At 40.6% G+C, this 19,013-nt stretch overlaps 1 long non-coding RNA gene across 2 annotated transcripts in view; it reads right to left on the reverse strand.

The window, feature by feature from the left end:
• The window catches only part of LOC147583487 (uncharacterized), a 250,019-nt gene that overhangs the window by 209,954 nt on the left and 21,052 nt on the right, over nucleotides 1-19,013 (reverse strand). Inside the window, exons 2-3 of one of the 2 annotated variants that reach the window (XR_015243139.1) lie at nucleotides 10,366-10,496; nucleotides 8,327-8,869 (exon numbers count right to left, since the gene is read on the reverse strand). This is a non-coding gene — a long non-coding RNA (uncharacterized LOC147583487). Of the gene's footprint in view, nucleotides 1-8,326; nucleotides 8,870-10,365; nucleotides 10,497-19,013 lie in introns of those variants that run through there. The other variant, XR_015243141.1, reaches the window with a different exon arrangement.

Here is a 19,013-nt window from a genome sequence, read left to right on the forward strand (position 1 = left end):
ACCTATTTCACCCATCCTCGACCCACCGCCCCTTTGGCAATCACCAGTGTGTTCTCTGTATTTACGAGTCTGCTTCTGTTTATTTGTCTGTTCATTTGTTTTGTTTTTTAGATTCTACATGTAAGTAAAACTATATGGTGTTTGTCTTTCTCTAACTTATGTCACTTAGTCAAATATGCTCTAGGCTCATCCTTGTTATCATAAATGGCAAGATCTCTTTTTTTATGGCTAATATTCCTGCGTGTGTGTGTGTGTGTGTGTGTGTGCATGTGTCCACTCCATTTTCTTTATCCATTCATCCAATGATAGACACTTAGGTGGTTTCTATTTCTTGGCTACTATAAATAATGTAGCAATAAATATAGGGGAGCTCGATAAAGCATTTTAATTCCTCAACCCAAAAATGTTCTTTCTCCCCCTTTAGGCAGTTTTTCTCCCAGTACTTTCTGCTTGTTTTTTTTTCCCCCGTAAAACATTCCTTTCTCTACTTTATATTGTAGAGAGTATGGGCTCTGTGCTGAACGCTTGCTAGGAGCCTGGAGCCTGCTTCTGATTCTGTGTCTCCTCCTCTCCCTGCCCCTCCCCCACTTATAATCTGTCTCACTCTCTCAAAAATAAATAAATGTAAAAACAAATTTTATACTGTAGAGACTAATTAGATACCAGGACATCAAACTTTTCCCCACACAGAGAGCTTACCATATAGTAGGTCTCTGCCAGAAAGTAAACAGAATAAGCTAGCATTTGTATAGGACATTAATATACCCAGTGCTTCCATGTATATAATCCCAAGTAATCCTCACTAGCTCTCATGACAGATGCCACCAATATGATTATCTTCCTTTTGTAGATAAAGAGGCAAAGGTTGGACTTGCTGGGGTGACCTGATATTTCACCAGTGGCGTCTCTCTCCCATAAAGCTGCTAGCATTTTACTCCAAAAGATTTTCTTATTGGCGCCTCCTGTTGTCCACCACCTTAATTAACCTGCTTCTTGGAGAGGCCATCCCTGACTTGGCAGAGACAAAAGCTTTCCCTCAACTAATGAGACCCCAGAAGGAAGGTTACAAGGTGCTGTCTGTGACCGGTGGAGCCAAGGTGGCAGCAAAGTCACTGGTAAAGCTCATACTTATCAGGGTGACTGTGAAACCCACATGGCTGGCCTGACTCACCGTTCACCCCACCTGTCCCCTCAGTTTCAAGAGTCCTTTTACTTTCCAGGTGGACCCTGGATGAGTGTGTCCAGGAGCCAAGCTGCTGGGAGCAGGGCCCTTTCCAAGCTCCGAGCAAGCATGTCAGTGTCCAGCAGACACAGATGCCCCTGCTGCTCACAGTGAGCCCCTGCCATTCTTGTCATCCAGGAGTCTGCCAAAATATAGTTGCTCCCTTGGGCTCAAGACCTATAGAAGTCATTCATTCAACTGACTGCTAACTCGCCCCTGCTACAGGACAGGGATTATCACCGGCTCCCAAGACTGAGCAAGAAAGAAGACAGACCGACACCTTGACTCATAGAATGGTGTTATCTTTCCAGAAAGACCTTCCTCACACATGAGCATGTGTCACCTTGCAATACTATAACAAAATACCATACAATGAGTGGGTGAAGAAACAGACCTGCATGCCTCATGGCTCTGGAAGCTAGAAACTCAAGATCAAGGTGCTGGCCAACGTGGTTGCTTGTGAGGGTTCTTGTCCTGGTTTACAAATAGACATCTTGCTATATCTTGACCTAGCAATGAGAGAGTTCTTCTCTCTTGTATCTCATCCTATAAAGGCAATAATCCTATAATGGGTCTCACTCTCATTACCTCATCTTTTCTCTTAAGGTTTTTTTTTTTTAAGTTATTTATTTATTTAGAGATGAGATAGTGACTGAGAGAGAGAGAGAGAGGGCATGTGCAAGTGAGGGAGGGGCAGATTATGAAGGAGAAAGGGAATCCAAAGCAGGCTCCATGCGGTCAGCACACAGCCAGACGTGGGGCTTGATCTCATGAACTGTGAGATCATAACCTGACCCAAAACCAAGAGTCAGACACAACCAAATGAGATACCCAGGCGTCCCCCCTCACTACTTCATCTAAACCTAATTGCCTCCCAAAGACCCCCTTTCTGAACACGATTATGCTTGAATTTAGGGCTTCAACATAAGACTTTGGGGAGAATATAAACTTTTAATCCATAGCAGCATGTTCCCTAAAAGGGTGCTAAAACATTAGCATCCTCTCACAAACCCCAGTGAACTATTCCTCAGTAACGAGAGTCCTCTACTAGTTCACTTATTTATTTATTCAAATATTTATTGAAGATACACTGTAGACATTCCTGCCCTTGTGCTATCTACACTCAAGAAAAAAGGCCCAGCCCACTTCATGTGTCATGTTTTCATTTTTTTTTTTTGAGAGACAGAGAAGGCATGTGCACACAAACATGCACACAAGCAGGGGAGGGGCAGAAGGAGGGAGTAGGAAAGAATCTCACGGAGGCTCTGTGCCCAGTGTGGAGCCCGACATGGGGCTCAATCTCACAACCATGAGATCATGACTGAGCTGAAATCAAGAGTAGCACACTCAGCTAATGAGGCCAACCAGGTACCCCTAATGGTCATGTTTTCAAATCTGGACTGTCTTTCCTAAAGACTCCTGGTTTTGCACTCCTTCCCTATGTCATATTGCTGTTTAAAACCAAAGAAACATAATCTCAATACATCATGCCCTACAGTGATGGAACCCAGCAATCTCCAAATGCATTAGTTCAGTCATATCATTAGCCCCGGCTCCGTCTGACACACTGAAAATAAAAACAGAAATAAAGCCTTTTGCCAATATGCACCTCTTTCAAATGAAGGAGATAAATGAGAACTCGGTGAAGGGAAGACCAAACTCAAAGTACATACACTTGTTCCCAGTGTGCAGACTCCTCAGCTTCTTGCCAGGGAGATTCTGACTCAGCGGGTCTGAGACAGGGTTCCAGAATCTGCACAGTTCATTCATATGCTCCTGAGGTGATTATAGTCAGTCAGCAAAGGACAGATAAAGACAGGCTCCAAAAGAGGAGTGGCTTATCAAACAGAGCACTCCTGGGTGAGAAACTAGAATGTTCAAAAAGGATAGAGGTATGAATATAGATGATACAGATGCAGATGTAGATCCCAACCCTTCTTGTCCCTTTGCATGAAGGCTAGAGACCCAGGATGTTCCAAATGGTTTACTATTATAAGGAAAGATGCTTAAAGGAACCTGTCTTAGAGGTGAAGACTTGTCAGAAGAGATTGCACAAGGTTTATTTTACCTGCCACTATGCCTTAACTGTACTACAAAGAGAACTCTTGGGGTGGAAGGCCACTTTCATTTCCCCTCTTCCATCCCAGTCTCTAAACCTTGAGGGAGAAAGAGGTAGTGATAGAGGTTGGCTGATATACAGCTTGCTGGTGCACTAATGGTCTGATGCCACACACCATTTCACAAAGGCTACTCAACAGCCCTTAGATATTAGAACCCAGTTAGTCTCAGACTGAGATAAATTTAAAGTAGTACCCAGGGGACAAGTCTATACGAGGTCAGTAACTCACACTGGACCTGGGAGGTCTCTTGCTAGAATCTGTACAGAGAATGAGAGTTGTTTACTAGAGAACCAATGACTTGCCTAAGGCCCTTGTGGATCCGTGACACAAAAGACTGTTTCCATCAGCATTGCAGTCTCCAACAGAGATTAACTCATGCCAATGGTAGTGAGTATTATTTCACTTTCAAATTATCTGGATCTGAAATCCTCTAGCTAGGTTATTTATCTAGTATAGACGAGAATTTGTCATTACAAACTACAATTCTACCTAATCTTTTTAAATTCTCTACATTGGGCGCCCCTGGAGCAGGATAATAACCAGACTCCAAAATTTTCCCAGAAAATAAATTTACTGTCAATTCTCTCATATACTTTCTCTCTTCCAAGTGATCAAACAATAATGGGCAATTTAATCTAATCTTCTTTTAAGCGGACATGCTCCTACAATCATTTTGCTATTATAAATAATCAGGTATGTTACAGCCTCTTTTAAAACAGCACTAGATATCCTATTCTATTCTAATACACTTCTATAGAAACACCTGTGTACAAGATCCATAAGTAATACTAAGAAAACAGAGACTTTGGGTTGGGGCAGCTATCATTCACATTATAAAGAAAAAGTAACAAAGTAGCCAACAATGTATATTTAACTCTGATATTTAACTAACCACACTATATTAAGTGTAAGTCTTAGGTGAAGGAATGAAACCAAACGGGTAATTAGGATTCACTCCACTTAAAAAACAAAAACAAAAACCCAGCCAACTTCTTGATACATGTATGATGACAATTTGGTTTGTCATGCACCAAGATTCTAAGTTAACATATGCCAAACAAATGTTTGTATGAAGGAAATTTACAAATCCACAAAATATGGGCTAGTTTAAAAAACAAACAAGCAAACAAAACACTTCATCATAAAATCAGAAGGATCAATGTTCTTAATACTCTCAAACTGGCCAGGCAAGTAGCAAATCTGGTTACTGACTCAGCAGTGGTTTGCATGCTCCCCTTGCACTGGGCCCATGCTCTCCAGCTCACCCGCCCCACCACTCTCCATTCCCCCCCCCAACCTATAAATTGATACATTTCTGCTATTTACTCTGACCCCTGATGACATTTGAAAGGTCATAACCCTACCGTAGAAATTAACTAGGCAAAGATTAAGCTCCAGGGGCCAACCCCATCCTATGTTTTGCCACTTTGATACCAGAAAGAGAAAAAGGGAAGGAACATACAACTGCAAAGGAAGAACAAGAGGCTAATTATAGTATTTCAAATATTGGCAGAGATGATAAATTAACTGCCTCCTTGACCCCTCTCTGACTTTCCCCCTTCTTCACCTCAAGCTCTAGCTGCTGATGTCTGGATTCCCACTACATTTAGCTATAATGCCCTCCTAGACTCCTAATAACAGATCCCTGTGCCCCAAGCTTAAAAGAACCTACATTTATGCTCCTTAATGGAGAAGTTAAATCTCCATAAAAACTGAGTTCAGGCCCAAGCTTCCTTCCCCCGATGCGGACCTCTGTGTTCATATTATAAACACAACTCTTGTGGTAAAGTAAGCCCCGATTTACAAGGGGTTGATTCATTCATTAAAAAATATTTAAAGTACATCTACCAAAACTCAGACATCATTTTGGGAATGATGATATAGCAGCAAACAAGTAAAAAGACCCCAGTGTAAAAGAATTTGCTTAGAAAAAAAAAAAAAAAAAAAACATAAGGATAATTTCAGAAACTGGGTCTGCACCATGAAGACAATAAAACAGGATGAGAGAGAGGAGGACAGGGCCACCATAGGAATAGCCTCACTAAGGAAGGGGAAGTTAGGCTGAAATATGATGGAAAAAGAGAAGCCATCCATTCAAATATCTAGAGGAAGAACATATGCAAAGGTCCTGTGGTAGGAACTAGCTTGGTACCTTTGAGAATAGGAAAAATGCTAGTGTGGCTGGAGGTTGAGAGTGAGTGGGAGTGAAAGGAGAGGACATCAGAGAAAAAGTCAAGGGCAGATCCTATAATATCTGGAAGACAATATTGAGTAATTTTGATTCTATTTCAAGTATAACATGAGCCAGGTGGAAGAAGCTAAACAGAGTGAGAGTGGGAAGCATGATTAAATTTACAGGTCACAAGATCCCTCTGACTGCTGCATGGAGAATAGCTGATGGGAGAAAAACTAGCTGCAGGGAACAGTAGTCTGCAGACTACTGTAACCATGCAGATGATGGTGGCAAGAGCTGGGGTGCGGCAGGAGAGCTGGCGAGTAGTGGTTCAGATTCTGATAGTTTGTGGTGAAACTGGCAAGACAAGCATAGAGCAGTTGATACCATTCTGCTTCACCTGTCTCCAATGGTGCTGAGGGACTGGTGATCCAGGTGTACCCAAGGGCCTACTCCCTGAGGCTGGCAGTGCATTACTGTCCTAGAGCTGGTGCTTAGTACACCCACCAGCCATGTTTAAAACAAACAAACAAACGAAAAACCTTGAGGTGCCTAGGTGGCTCAGTAGGTTGAGTGTCCGACTTTGGCTCAGGTCATGATCTCACCATTCAAGGGTTCCAGCCCTGAATTGGGCTCTGTGCTGACAGCTCAGAGCCTGGAGCCTGCTTCAGATTCTGTGTCTCCCACTCTCTTTATCCCTCCCCCACTTGCTCGTGCGCGCGCTCTCTCTCTCTCTCTCTCTCTCTCTCAAAAATAAACACTTACAAAGTTGTTTAAAACAACCTTAGACAGTATTTGTTAGAAGAGCGAAGTAACAGCCTTGGTCCTGCAGATAACCCCCTATACAGCCTCAAGACAGAACTTTGTCCTCTGTAGGGCTCAGGTATCTCTTTGAAGAATGAAGCCAATGAAACAGATAAGTGAGAGTTTCCCCTAGCAGCACTGGCACACCAGGAGCCTCAGTCCGAGACAGGTAGCTCTCCTTTTACACTTTGAAGCCACGACTAGCAACAATGATGACAGCCAACACTTAATGGAATTTTACTCTGAGCTAGGCCCTGTGCTAGGGCTTTCGATACATTGTCCCAATTCTCATCTCAACATGGTGAGGGAAGTAAGACTGTCCTCATTTAATAGATAAGACAAAAGAAACAGAGGTGAAATAAGTTGCCCAAGGACAGCACCTAGTACGAGGATAAAGTGGGACATAAACCTAGACCATTTAAGCCCAGGATATAGGCTTATAACCACCGTGATATGCTTCCTCCTAATAAACAGCAAAGTGGTCCCTCCTCTCCTGTCCAACTCTGCTTCCTACCCTACTTGTGTACCATCATGTGCCTCTGGCCTCTGTTTTCCCTTCTAAAAGGTAAACATCTTTGCCCTGCCCAAAAAAATCTTCAAGTAAAGGGCTTCTAAGCTCCTCATCCTTCCCATCTTCATACAAAGTTCTCTGGTTTGGTACCTTCCCTTAAAATCTATCTCCTGAACATGGACCTATTTCTCCACATGTGACTCAGCCATGACAAAGCTCCCTGAGATTATTTCCTCCCATTGTGCAGTTTCTGAATATACAGTTTAGGGATGCACTAGTATGTTCTTCTAGCTGCATGTATGATATCACACAGGGAATTCCGGTTAAAGAGTACAGGGTTCAAGGTCAGCAAATAGGCATGGAAAACAGGAAAGCTGCATTCAAGTCCCAACTTTTGCCATTTGTCAGCAATGTGGTTTTGGGTAAGTCACTTAACCTATCTGAATCTCCTCTCCCCATCCATGCAAGGGAAATAATAATACCTCTTCTGTAAGGTGGAAGATCAAATTAGATCATCCAGATACAGGACTTGATAAAATCCCTAAAATTTAAGTTCCTTAAAAATTTTAAATCTTAGCAATTATTATCTTTATGGGGGAAAAGACTAGACAAATGACACAGAATGACACACGTGGATTCCCAAGACCCTAAATGACAGAATATTGCACAAGAAACAGCACCACTTAACTCCAGTGACTGGACAGAGAACCTGGACGCACCCATCACAAACAGCATACTGGTTAACCACATGGGCTCTGACAACATTCAGCGTCACCACTTAAAAGCTGTGAAACCTTGCGCACCTTGCTAGCTCTAAGTTTCATTTGCTTCAGGGTAAGTGGAAATGGCACAACACCCTCCTGGTTGGATGGTGTGAGAAGGACAGGAAATAACGTATACCAAGTGCTCACCCCGATGCTTGACACATGTTGAGGGCATTACGAGTACTGGTGAGAAGTCCCATCCTCCATTCACTTGACATGTATTTATCAAGCACCTACTCCGTGCCATGCATGGTTCTAGGGGCTTTGATACAGCAATGAATACATAACTTCTGTTCTCATGGTGCATGTACTCTAGGAGAAAACATAGCCAATAACCTAACAAATCTGTCAGGTGGTGATAAGAGCCATGAAGACAAGTCAAGCAGAGTAAAGGAACAGAGCGTGATGGGGTGATCAGGGAAGTGCTGATTACAGGGAGGTGTCACCAAGCAAGAGCTCTGTCCAACGCTGTTTTGCAGACAGGAGTAGACAAATAGATGGCTCTATCCTTGCACCTTGATTTAGGCTAGCTTTATATATATATATATATATATATATATATATATATATATACACACACACATACATACATAAAATATATATATAATTTATTTACACATATATAAAAATATATAATTTATTTGTATATATAAATATATAATTATATAACATATATAAATATATAAAATATATATATATAAAGGTTCACGTTAGTACAGCTTGTTAGCAGTCAAAAGGTAATTTCCATTTGGCAACATTCTAATGAATAAAACATCGCCAGGAATAGCAAGCAGAATCTGATCCACTGGAGGCTATACACAGAGCATCGGAAATGAAAGGCTCTGACCCTAGGCCACCCCTGCAATGAGAAGCAAAGATAGCACATGTTCCCAGGTAGTTAGGAAGAGAAAGATGTTTCTGTAAGTGAATAACACACTTGATCTTCCGTTCAATTTCAGAAGTAACTTAGCTTTTTCCAAATCAGCCAAAAATAAATTAAGAGGAAAATGGACTCCACTGGAACATCTCAAATTAGAAACCTTTTCATATTTGAGGTCTTTCATGCCTCTGGCATCAGAAGGCTGGGAAAGTAGAGCTAATCTCAATTTTTTCCTTACCCTGTACACTCAGGCTTGTGAGTCTTCTGAGATACCTGTGACATTGGCACTCAAATCAATCCAGCAGGCACTTACTGATTCTCTGCTACATACCAGGATGCCAAGGTAGAATATGATCCATATTGTGAATGAGCTCGCAGCCAAGTAGGGAAGACATCTGTATGAACAAATAATTGCAATCAAGCGGTATGAGTGAAAGAATGTATCTTTAAGGTGTAGGAAAGAAAGAAAGGAGGGGGGCAGTGAAGAAAGCTTCCTACAAGTAGAAAACAAACTGGGCTTTGGGAAATGAACATGGGCCAAGTGGGTGAGAAAATCATGCCAGAAAGAGGCAACAGCATGAATAAAAACATAAGTTCTAAAACAGCATGGCACACTCAAAAGAACTATGAATAGAATTTGGGGTTTCAGGGGCACAAAGTAGAAGTGGACTGATGTCATGTGAAGACGTTCAAAAGCTAGATAGGATTCAGGTCTTGAAGATTCTGTTTGTACTGCTTTCTTACTTCCAGGGTACTAATTGGCTATCCATTTAAAAATACCCAGGAAAACCCATTAGTTAATCTTGTTCCTCAGAGTCATTCACACATTCATCTCCAACTTTAATAACTTGTTATTCATGGCCTGAAATCTCCTTATCCTATTCCCTCTAGAGCCATACCTTAATGTATGAAATTGAATTTATGGCTAGTGAAGGGTAACAGATTAATAGCACTATAAATTAATCTATTCATCCATATACTAAGAGTAGAAAACCTAAAAAGAGGCAGTTCAATCTAACACCATCCATTATTATGCCTTAAAACTCAAGCCCAGAGAAATGAGATGAAAATTTATAACCGAAGACTGAAGAGCAGGGGGCAAGCGAGAGCTGGGACCACAGGGAATACTATGCAATGTTCAGTTTCCAGAACCCTCTTAGGAAGACACTTTCAAGCAGGAATTTCTTACTTTAAAAAATTGCGTTATGTTTATATTACATCAAATAGCAGTGTTTTATTGCTTCACTGATAAAGGAAGACATATTAAAATATGATTTACTCCAGTCTGTTGTCAACAAACAATACAATGATAGTAATAATAAATGAGTGAGTGAGTGACTAAATAAGGGACATGCAAGTTATTAAGAAATTCTCTGTTTTGGAAAGACAGATACCATATGTTTTCACTCTTATGTGGATCCTGAGAAACTTAACAGGAACCCATGGGGGAGGGGAAGGAGAAAAAAAAAAAAAAAAAAAAGAGAAGTTAGAGTGGGAGAGAGCCAAAGCATAAGAGACTCTTAAAAACTGAGAACAAACTGAGGGCTGATGGGGGGTGGGAGGGAGAGGAGGGTGGGTGATGGGTATTGAAGAGGGCATCTTTTGGGATGAGCACTGGGTGTTGTATGGAAACCAATTTGACAATAAATTTCATGTATTTAAAAAAAAATTCTCTGTTTTGGAAAGAAAAGGGGAGGCAGACTTTAATAATATTTCATTGGCCATAGTCTTATCGGAGCCATCGAGTATATAGCTTGTGCCACCATGCTATGTGCCATTCATATGACAGATATTACTGACCCATTGGCATTCCTTTCTCAGCCAGTTGCCCCAGGCTGACATTTTGGAGCTGGCAACCACAGTATGCCAACCTCAGCTAACAGACTCCTACCTTTTTCTGACAAAACCAGACGCTCTCCGTTGAAATCCATCTTTCATCTTTTCACCCAAGTTGTCTTCCAACTTGTCGAGGCCAACCATATCGTTCAGCCATGCTAAGAGCTCCCATTGGCCTATTCATGCCTAGAAGGATAAATATAAACTTCTTACTGTAGTCTAGAAGTCCTTTCACAATTTGGACTTATGTCACCTCTGTTTCTGGCCTCACCCCACACCCTTCTCTTTTCTATACACTAATTCAGATATACCTACATCATTCCCCTGAGATTCAAACCTTTAAAAACACCTGGATTTTGTACATGGTATTCCATTCTTCTTTATCTGGTAAACTACTAGTCATGCTACAAAGTGTGTGAATCAACTGTCACTTCCCCAGTGAGCCCTTCCTGTAATGGCCATCTGTTAGCATCTACTCCCCCTGGTTCAGGACACATCCTTCCCTGACTTTCAGCATAGAGGGTTCAGGGGAGGTTACAAGAGAGGTCACTAGGCCAACAAGCATGGCATCATCCTGGACACAAAGACTGGTTCACAAATGGACATGTGTCACCAGAGGTACAGAGTACATTCCATCTAGGACTCCTCCACACTACTAGGAAATAGGCATGAATTTTAAACATCTAATCAAGAGTCACCCTGCTGGGTAGATCATTTTTGCCATCATGTGGGAAGAGGTTGCAGAAAGATCCTTCCCTGAGAAAGAGATACTGAAAACAGGGATAATAATCCTCTTTCTAATGACAGTATTTGAGTCCTTGGACTTTGTTTTTCTTAAGTTTGAGGTTTTATTTTGCAAAGAGAAGGATATCACTGACATATTCCCCTAGTGTCTCCAAAAAAAGAATTAATCACCATTTCCTTTATGGTCCCATAGATCTCTTCTTAAAATCCCCCAAAGAGCAATTATCATGTCCCATCATTATTTATGTGGACAGCTGTGTCCATTACTAGAGTGAGAGCAGTGAATGTCTTATTCACCTTTGGAACACCAGTGCCTGACACAGCATCACTACAAATGTCTGCTGAAGAATAAATCCCAGTCACATTGCTAGTTTCATTCTCCTCTCAGAAGATCTCTGCAAATTTTAAGGGCCAATGATCCCCACATTTTCCTTCCCTCTTCAATGTCCTGTCATAATTTCCCATGGTACCAAAGGTAGTTGTCTTTCCAAACCCGCTTGTAAGTCATTCAAATAATGAACTATGCATTTCAGTGGAGTTACAGGCCACATCAGAACCTCCAAGAGGCTAATGTGTTAAAAAACATAATGTTAAAATGCTCATGTGCAGGGGTGGGGGGGGGGTGCCTGACTTTCTTAGTTGGTGAAACATCTGACCCTTGATTTTGGCTCAGGTCATGATCTCCTGGTTCGCAAGATCAAGCCCTGTGTTGGGTTCTGTGCTGGCAATGTGGAGCCTGCTTGGGATTCTCTATCTACCTCTGCCTCTCTCTGTCTCTCTCTCCCTTAAAATAACTAAATAAATAAACATTAAAAATAAAAATAAATGTTCATGTAGGAACTGCAAGGAAATCTAATTTTTTTAATGTAAATTGTGGAAAATAAAATTCAATCCAATCTTTGGGTGCCTGGGTGGCTCAGTCAGTTGAGCATCTGACTCTTCATTTCAGCTCAGGTCATGATCTCACAGTTGTGAGATCCACACCCAGCATCATGGAGCCTTGGATTCGCTCTCCCCATCTCTCTCTCTCTCTCTCTCTCTCTCTCTGACCCTCCCCTGTTTGCATGATCTGTCTCAAAATAAATAAATAAAAATTTTAAAAATATTTAAAAAATAATAAAAATTTTAAAAATAAAATAATTTTTAAAAATTCAATCCAATATTTGTGACTGGTGGAGCCAAGGATATATTTCAAATCCATAAAGATAAATAGCAAAATGTTTAAAGAATTATGAGAGTGGTAGGATATCTGGTGATTTATTTCTCTACTTCCTTCTTTATTCCTTTCTGTATTGTCTTTATCATTTCTTTTTACAAGGATCATGGATTTATATTTTAATAAGAAAACAAAACCTCTTTTTGTTTTAAAAATAAAATTACAGGGTGCCTGGGTGACTCAGTCGGTTAAGTGCCAGACTTCGGCTCAGGTTATAATCTCACAGTCCATGAGTTTGAGCCCCATATTGGGCTCTGTTTTAACAGCTTGGAGCCTGGAGCTGCTTTGGATTCTGTGTCTCCTTCTCTCTCTGCTCCTCCCCGACTCATGCTCACTCGCTGACTCTCTGTCTCTCTCTCAAAAATGAATAAACATTAAAAACCTTTTTTAATAAAAAAAATAAAATTACATGTCTCATTTGGCTCAATATAAGGAAAGATGGAGAGGTCCCACCTTTAAATGAATCAGAGATTCAGCTACCACCTCAGCCTCCTGCACCAGACCCTCCTCTTTAGACCCTGACATTTTGGCCAGAATCCTAAATAATTGTTCTTACTTTCCCCATTCACCAGGTTTTGCAGATGCAGCCCTTGATATCTACTTTCCCTCTCCCGTGATGTAGATAATGGCACCACTAACCCTATCTGTCATGTTAGAATATTCACATTCAAGGAATTTAGAAAAAGTAAACATATATCATGATATAGCCATATGGCAATCAAAATGAATATTTGACTTAAAATTGCAGGCAGTTGCTCAGGGCCTAGGTCTTGAGGTTTCAGTTAAAGCCAAACAAAAAAAGGGGGGCATCTAGGTGGCTCAGTTTGTTAAGTGTCCGACTTCAGCTCAGGTCATGATCTCACTGTTCCCGAGTTTGAGCCCCACACTAGGCTCTGTGCTGACAGCTCAGAGTCTGGAGCCTGTTTTGGATTCTGTGTCTTCATCTCTGTCTCTGTCCCTCCTCCACTCATGCTCTCTCTCTCAAAAATAAATAAACATTAAAAAAAAAAAAAACAACAATTTCTTTCTCCCTCAGTTAACATTCTACGGCAGGTATCACCAGCTTCTTGAAGTAACTAAGAAACTGAATATCGAGAGGCAACCCCTGAAGAATGTGTTTTCAAACACACCAGTTCCCATGCACTGTGCTTACTTACAAAAAAAAAAAAGAAAGAAAATACTGTAGGTAGGATGAAAACAGTAATCACAACGGCCAACAATGACCTTGACACTGTAGGGGCAATCCTTAACCGTCCCAGATACACATGGGCTTCTTCCTATCTTCATCTGGGCTTCCATAACTGCCAATCTCATGCCCACCTTAAATGAAGTTTTCCAAAATCTTTTCCCCCAAACTTCAGCTGGTATTTATCAAGCACCACCTTTGTACCAAGTAGGGGTTTGCCTGGGAATGTTCACAAACCAGGTATGAATGAAGCAGAGCTCTGGTATGTAGCAGTTGCTGGTCTCCATGGTGAATTCCTCCACCATGGCCAATTTCAAGCTACCAGTGAAAAGTCACTAAACATGGAATTGTTAAGAGATGTTCAATGAACAACACTATAGAGTGTATCCCCACTGCAAACAACTTACACATAAATGATTTCAAGAGCAAGGATAACAGCAAAAGGTAGAAAAACAATTAGGAAGTGGAGATTTTTGAGCATTTGTTATATTTGTCTTTGAATAGAATTTCATTATAGTTTTCTGCCATTAAAGTTTTAGTAATGGTTGTCTTTAACAGCCTCCTCTCAAAATTCCTTAAAATTTAACATTTAGCAAGAACGAGTCATTACGAGCCACACTACTGGTGCTGGAGCTTGTGATAAGGTCTGAGGATACGTGAATAACATATAGTCTCTGCTCAGAAGCAGCTCTCAGCTCCATAATAGAGAGAGACAGAAGGAAATTACAGCAAAGTGAAAACTGCTAAGGGGAAGTGTCAACAAAACACTGAAAGCACAAACAAGCCTGAGGGGAGAGTCAGGGAGAAATTCAGAATATATTGGGCAAAAGATGCCACATCTGAGTTTAGTCCCAAAACATGCTTAGAAGTGGAGAGCAAAGAGTACAGGCAGCAAGACGGAGACAGTGCCATTTGTATCCAAGAAAACAGCACATGCAAGAGTTTAAATGCATGAAAGAGACATCCTCTCTGGAGATTTCAAGGCATTTGGAACACAGAGTTCATGTGAAGAAGAAATAGAAATGAACATTCAAGTCCTTTTCCCTTTATGTCAAAACTATCCTCCACGAGAGTGGTCTTAAGAAACTTCAAGGACAAGTTCTCAAATAGGTTTTTATATCAACATCCAGCATGCATTTCAGTGTAAATGTGCCACTTAACATTCCATGGGAGAAAGAGTGGGCTTCTTGAAATAAACTAGAGATTGCAACAATGAATAAGGTACATACCCACACTTGAAAAGCTCACAAAAGCCACACTACACAATAGTAAGAGAAAGATCATCTCTACATTCACTCTTGTACCAAAAACATGAACATACTGAAGGGGACCGTGGTGGACTGTGTGACAGGGATGCTAGATTTCCTTCACTGGTGAAAGAATTATTTCCCCCCATGCTGGAATGTTACTAGAAGATGATCTGGGACTATCAGTCCTCTTTGAAAATGGCCTCATCCATAGTTCCACCCCCTACCCAGAGAAGCTCACATCTAATAGAGAGATGGTCAATGAAGGGCTATAAAGCCCCTGGCCCCTTGCCTCAACTCAGGACAACACAGGGGAGAGAGCTCCTGACAGACTGGGTGAGAATATGTTGAGAGTGAATCCTCTTGCCCAGTCCTGCTTTTTTCTCCTTCCTTCTGCTGGTATTGATCCTGACAAACACCCTGCATGCTTATCTCTGTCTCACAGTCTCTTTCCAGGGAATCCAACTTGCAGCAACAACCAAACAAGGTTTAATTCCTTCCTTCATTCAATAAATATTGGTTAAACTCTGTCCATGCGCCAAGCTGTATGCAGGGCACTCACGTTGCAAAAGTGAACAAAACAAATTGAAACAAAGTACATAGCCCTTGTTTCATGAAGTCTAGCAGAGAAGATAAATATGAATCAAATACTAATACTAATGAATGTGCAGAATGTACAATTAAGAAAATAATTGGTCTGAAGGCAAAGAATAGAGCTCCAAGAAAGCATGTAAAAAAAAAAAAAATGACTGAACTATGATGGGGACTCAACGGAGGGAAAGCAGTGGCAAGAATTATAAAAGGTCTGGTATTTTCCCTGCTTGAACATTAAGAACAAGCCTGCCACAGCTATATGGATGCTAGTGGAGGACAAGATTCCAAGGTGAGTGATGAAGGACAGTTTGTTACTCACAGCAATAGAGTGTCAGCATTTCACAGCATTTCCCTAACCCTAATTCCAAAGGAGTGATATGAAGATGGCCCAGTGGCACTTGCCCAAATGGTGAGTCTTATTATAAGGCAAGAAGTGCTGAGCTTTAGGGAACCCAAATCTTTTATAATGGGCAACAACAATGCTTTCTCCTTGATCCAAAGTGAGACACTATCTCTGTCTTCCAAAGCTGGGCACCATTCAAATATACTTAAAAAGTTAGTCTGGAACAGTTAAACCCAACACAGAGACAAGTACAAGCATGCAGAATCATTAAAGACCCATCCAGAATCATCTCCCAACGGTTGGGGTATACAAACCAGCCTCTCTCTGTAAGATATCTTTACCTTTAGTTCTGTACATCCTTAACTAAAGCTTATTAGAGACATGTTCATGGTGGCTATTTGCCTTCTCTAAAATGGGATCTTAGCAGTCCTGGACACACTGTGTATTTCCTCTTGGTAGTGCACTGTTTTGTAGGGTCTGTGGAGTTAGTATGTAGGATAGAGGAATCTCAATTTTTCTCTTAAAAGACTTAAGTGGGAATTTTTATGTACAAATGCTGGTTGTGAGATGGTGTAATGGTGTTCTTGTATATCTGGAAGCATTCAGTTGCAATGGAAATTTTTACAACCTAATTTTTGGTATCCCAAGTATAGATGCCAAGGACCCAGAAAAATATTCACTACAAGATATAAATCTTTGGGTGTATCAACTGGGAAAAGTTTGAGAAAGCTACTATCACATGGACCCAGTGCTGCACTAACATCAAATTCCATAAATATTTATCCTCTGAATTAGGCTTTCAACATTGCAGACAATATTCCCATTACATGTATAAACACTGTGAGGTCAGAAAAGCTTCATAAATCTCAGTTAGGTAGATTTATGTTTTCCATGTATTTCTATGGGCTCCAGAGCTACAGCAAGAATTAGAAGAGTGTAAAATTGGTATTGAGAGCAAACGTTTTAGAATTATTCTAGTGTATTCCGACTCCCTAGGATGAAACAAACTGCCAAGTGATGTATGTAAAGGTAATTTTAACGATTTTTGTCTCTTATATAATATACCCTATGTAATATTGTACTATGAAATATAATGTAAAATGTTCTGGAACAGTTCTCAAAGTGGGTCCCCTACCACCACTACCAAAATGAGCCATGTCACCTGGGAAGTTGTCAGACACAAATTCCCAGGTCCCACTCTAGACATACTGAATTGGTAAACCCTGGAGTGGGATCCAGTGATTCACGCTTTCACAAACCCTCCAGTTGATTATAAGTATGTTAAAGTAAAGAAGCATCGCTATAGAATTATCTGGGGATGTTAAAGAGATGAACAGTACTGTTGAACCCGGGAAAAATAGATACATCCTGCCAACATCATCCTAGTGACTTTAATCTGAACCTTTCCTCCAACAGCCATAAAAGAAAATGGTTGACAACTTTTATTTTATTTTGCAATTTAAAAGCCTAAGCAATAAACCCAACTGCCTGAATTATCTTTCTTATCAAAACAAAGCAGATTCCAGTCGGGTGTGATATACAGTGGCAACCACCAGATTCAAAGAAAATCAATATGCAAATCAATACATTTAACTCCAAGTCTCGTCTGTCAAGTCTTTCATATAAACTGGCTTAATTAGGAGCTCAGTGAAATGCAAGAATAGGCCTAACTCAATATCCCATGCCAAAGCTTTATCAATGATATACAATTTTCCAAAAGAAAACACAAGGGATCAATAATAAAGCTGTCTTTTCTTCGAAAATTGAAAGCTGAGCTTCCTTCAGAGATGATTTGGTATCTCAACCTATCATATGTCCACTAGTAAGAGCCTACAAAAGGATGAAAGCTTTACTTTTATTTATATAGAACCCTTGTCATTAAAAGGTTGACTAATCTTTAAAAGCTGACATTTCTTAAGATTCATCATCCAGAGGAAGCCACTATAATAACTGTCAACATAGGCTCTGCAGTAGAACCATCACAGGAACCATTAGAAGGCCTTACAATCAGGCTTACACCCAAGTTCACAGGCTCTTAAATTTTAACACGCATCAGAATAAACTGGAAGACTTCTTAAAATAGAAGACCATACTTTAATAACTACCCCCCCCCAGACCAGTTAAATCAGCATCTTTGAGGCTAGTACTCCAATTTCACCATGTTTTAAACTTCTGAAGGTAATTCCAATGTATAGCCAAGGTGAGAATCACCAGTCCATAGGCTGACTCAGCCTGCCAACATGTCCAAGATTTGCCGAACACAGAATGTGTACAAGAGAGGAAAGGGAAATAAAAAGAAACACCTGGGAAATTTTTTGTGAGCCTAAGATGAGGAAGAGTTTTCCCAACACACAAAATGTGCATTCACTTAAATAATGATACATGTTTCAAAATGTTTCTAGACACTGGACAATTGGAAAATTGGTAAAGCAGGGGCATCTGGGTGGCTCAGTCAGTTAAGTGACCAATTCTTGATTTCGGCTCAGGTCATGATCTCAGAGTCCATGAGATCGAGTCTAGTGTCAGTGTCTGCATTGACACCTCAGAGCCTGCTTGGGATTCTCTCTCTCCCTGTCTGCCCTCTCCCATGCATGTGCTCTCTTGCTCGCTCGCTTGCTCTCTCTCTCTCAAAATAAATAAATAAATAAACTTAAAAAAATGGTGAAGGATGCTAATGTTAGTAAGGTTCAAATAATATTGTAATCCCGTAAGATGTACTAATCACAAGACATGACCATCTCAGCAGATCTCAGTTGCACATTGAGGGAGGCCACTGTGGTCACCCAGGAGAGGTCACCAGGTAGGCAATGACCCACGACAGTGGGCAAGAGTAAAGACTAAGTATCTGAGTGTAATACTTACCTGTGTTAGGATATGGAAGGAGAATACTGTTGTAGCCAAAAGAGACATTACATGAAGATTCTAAGAAAGGAAAGAGAAGATCAAAATCATATCTCCTGGGATGTTTCAGAACAGAACTAACGAATGTGTTTAGTTACAAAATTCAGCAAGAAAGTGGCCTCAATACATAGCTCATCTGGTCCAAGAATGTCAGAGCAGTTCTCAGAAATACAGTGATAAAACAATATAATAATAATGTTAATAATAATGATAACCAAAATGTATTGGGTCTTTTTATGAGCCAGGTACAGTTTTAACAGTTTTACATATATTAACTCATTTAATCCTTTCAATCCATAGATTGGGAGATGACGTAACTTGTCCAAGGTCACAAAACTGTTCCAGGTGGAACCATGATTTGTACCTGGCAGCCTGGCTTCACAATGCATGCTTGAAAACACACCAGAACCTTTTGGGTGCTTCTCTGCCTTGCAGAGAAACTATCACATACCTCTAACATCAGTTAGTGTAG

The sequence above is a fragment of the Puma concolor genome, chromosome A2 (assembly GCF_028749965.1).
Source record: "Puma concolor isolate L17-30 chromosome A2, mPumCon1.1.hap2, whole genome shotgun sequence".
Lineage (NCBI taxonomy): Eukaryota > Metazoa > Chordata > Mammalia > Carnivora > Felidae > Puma > Puma concolor.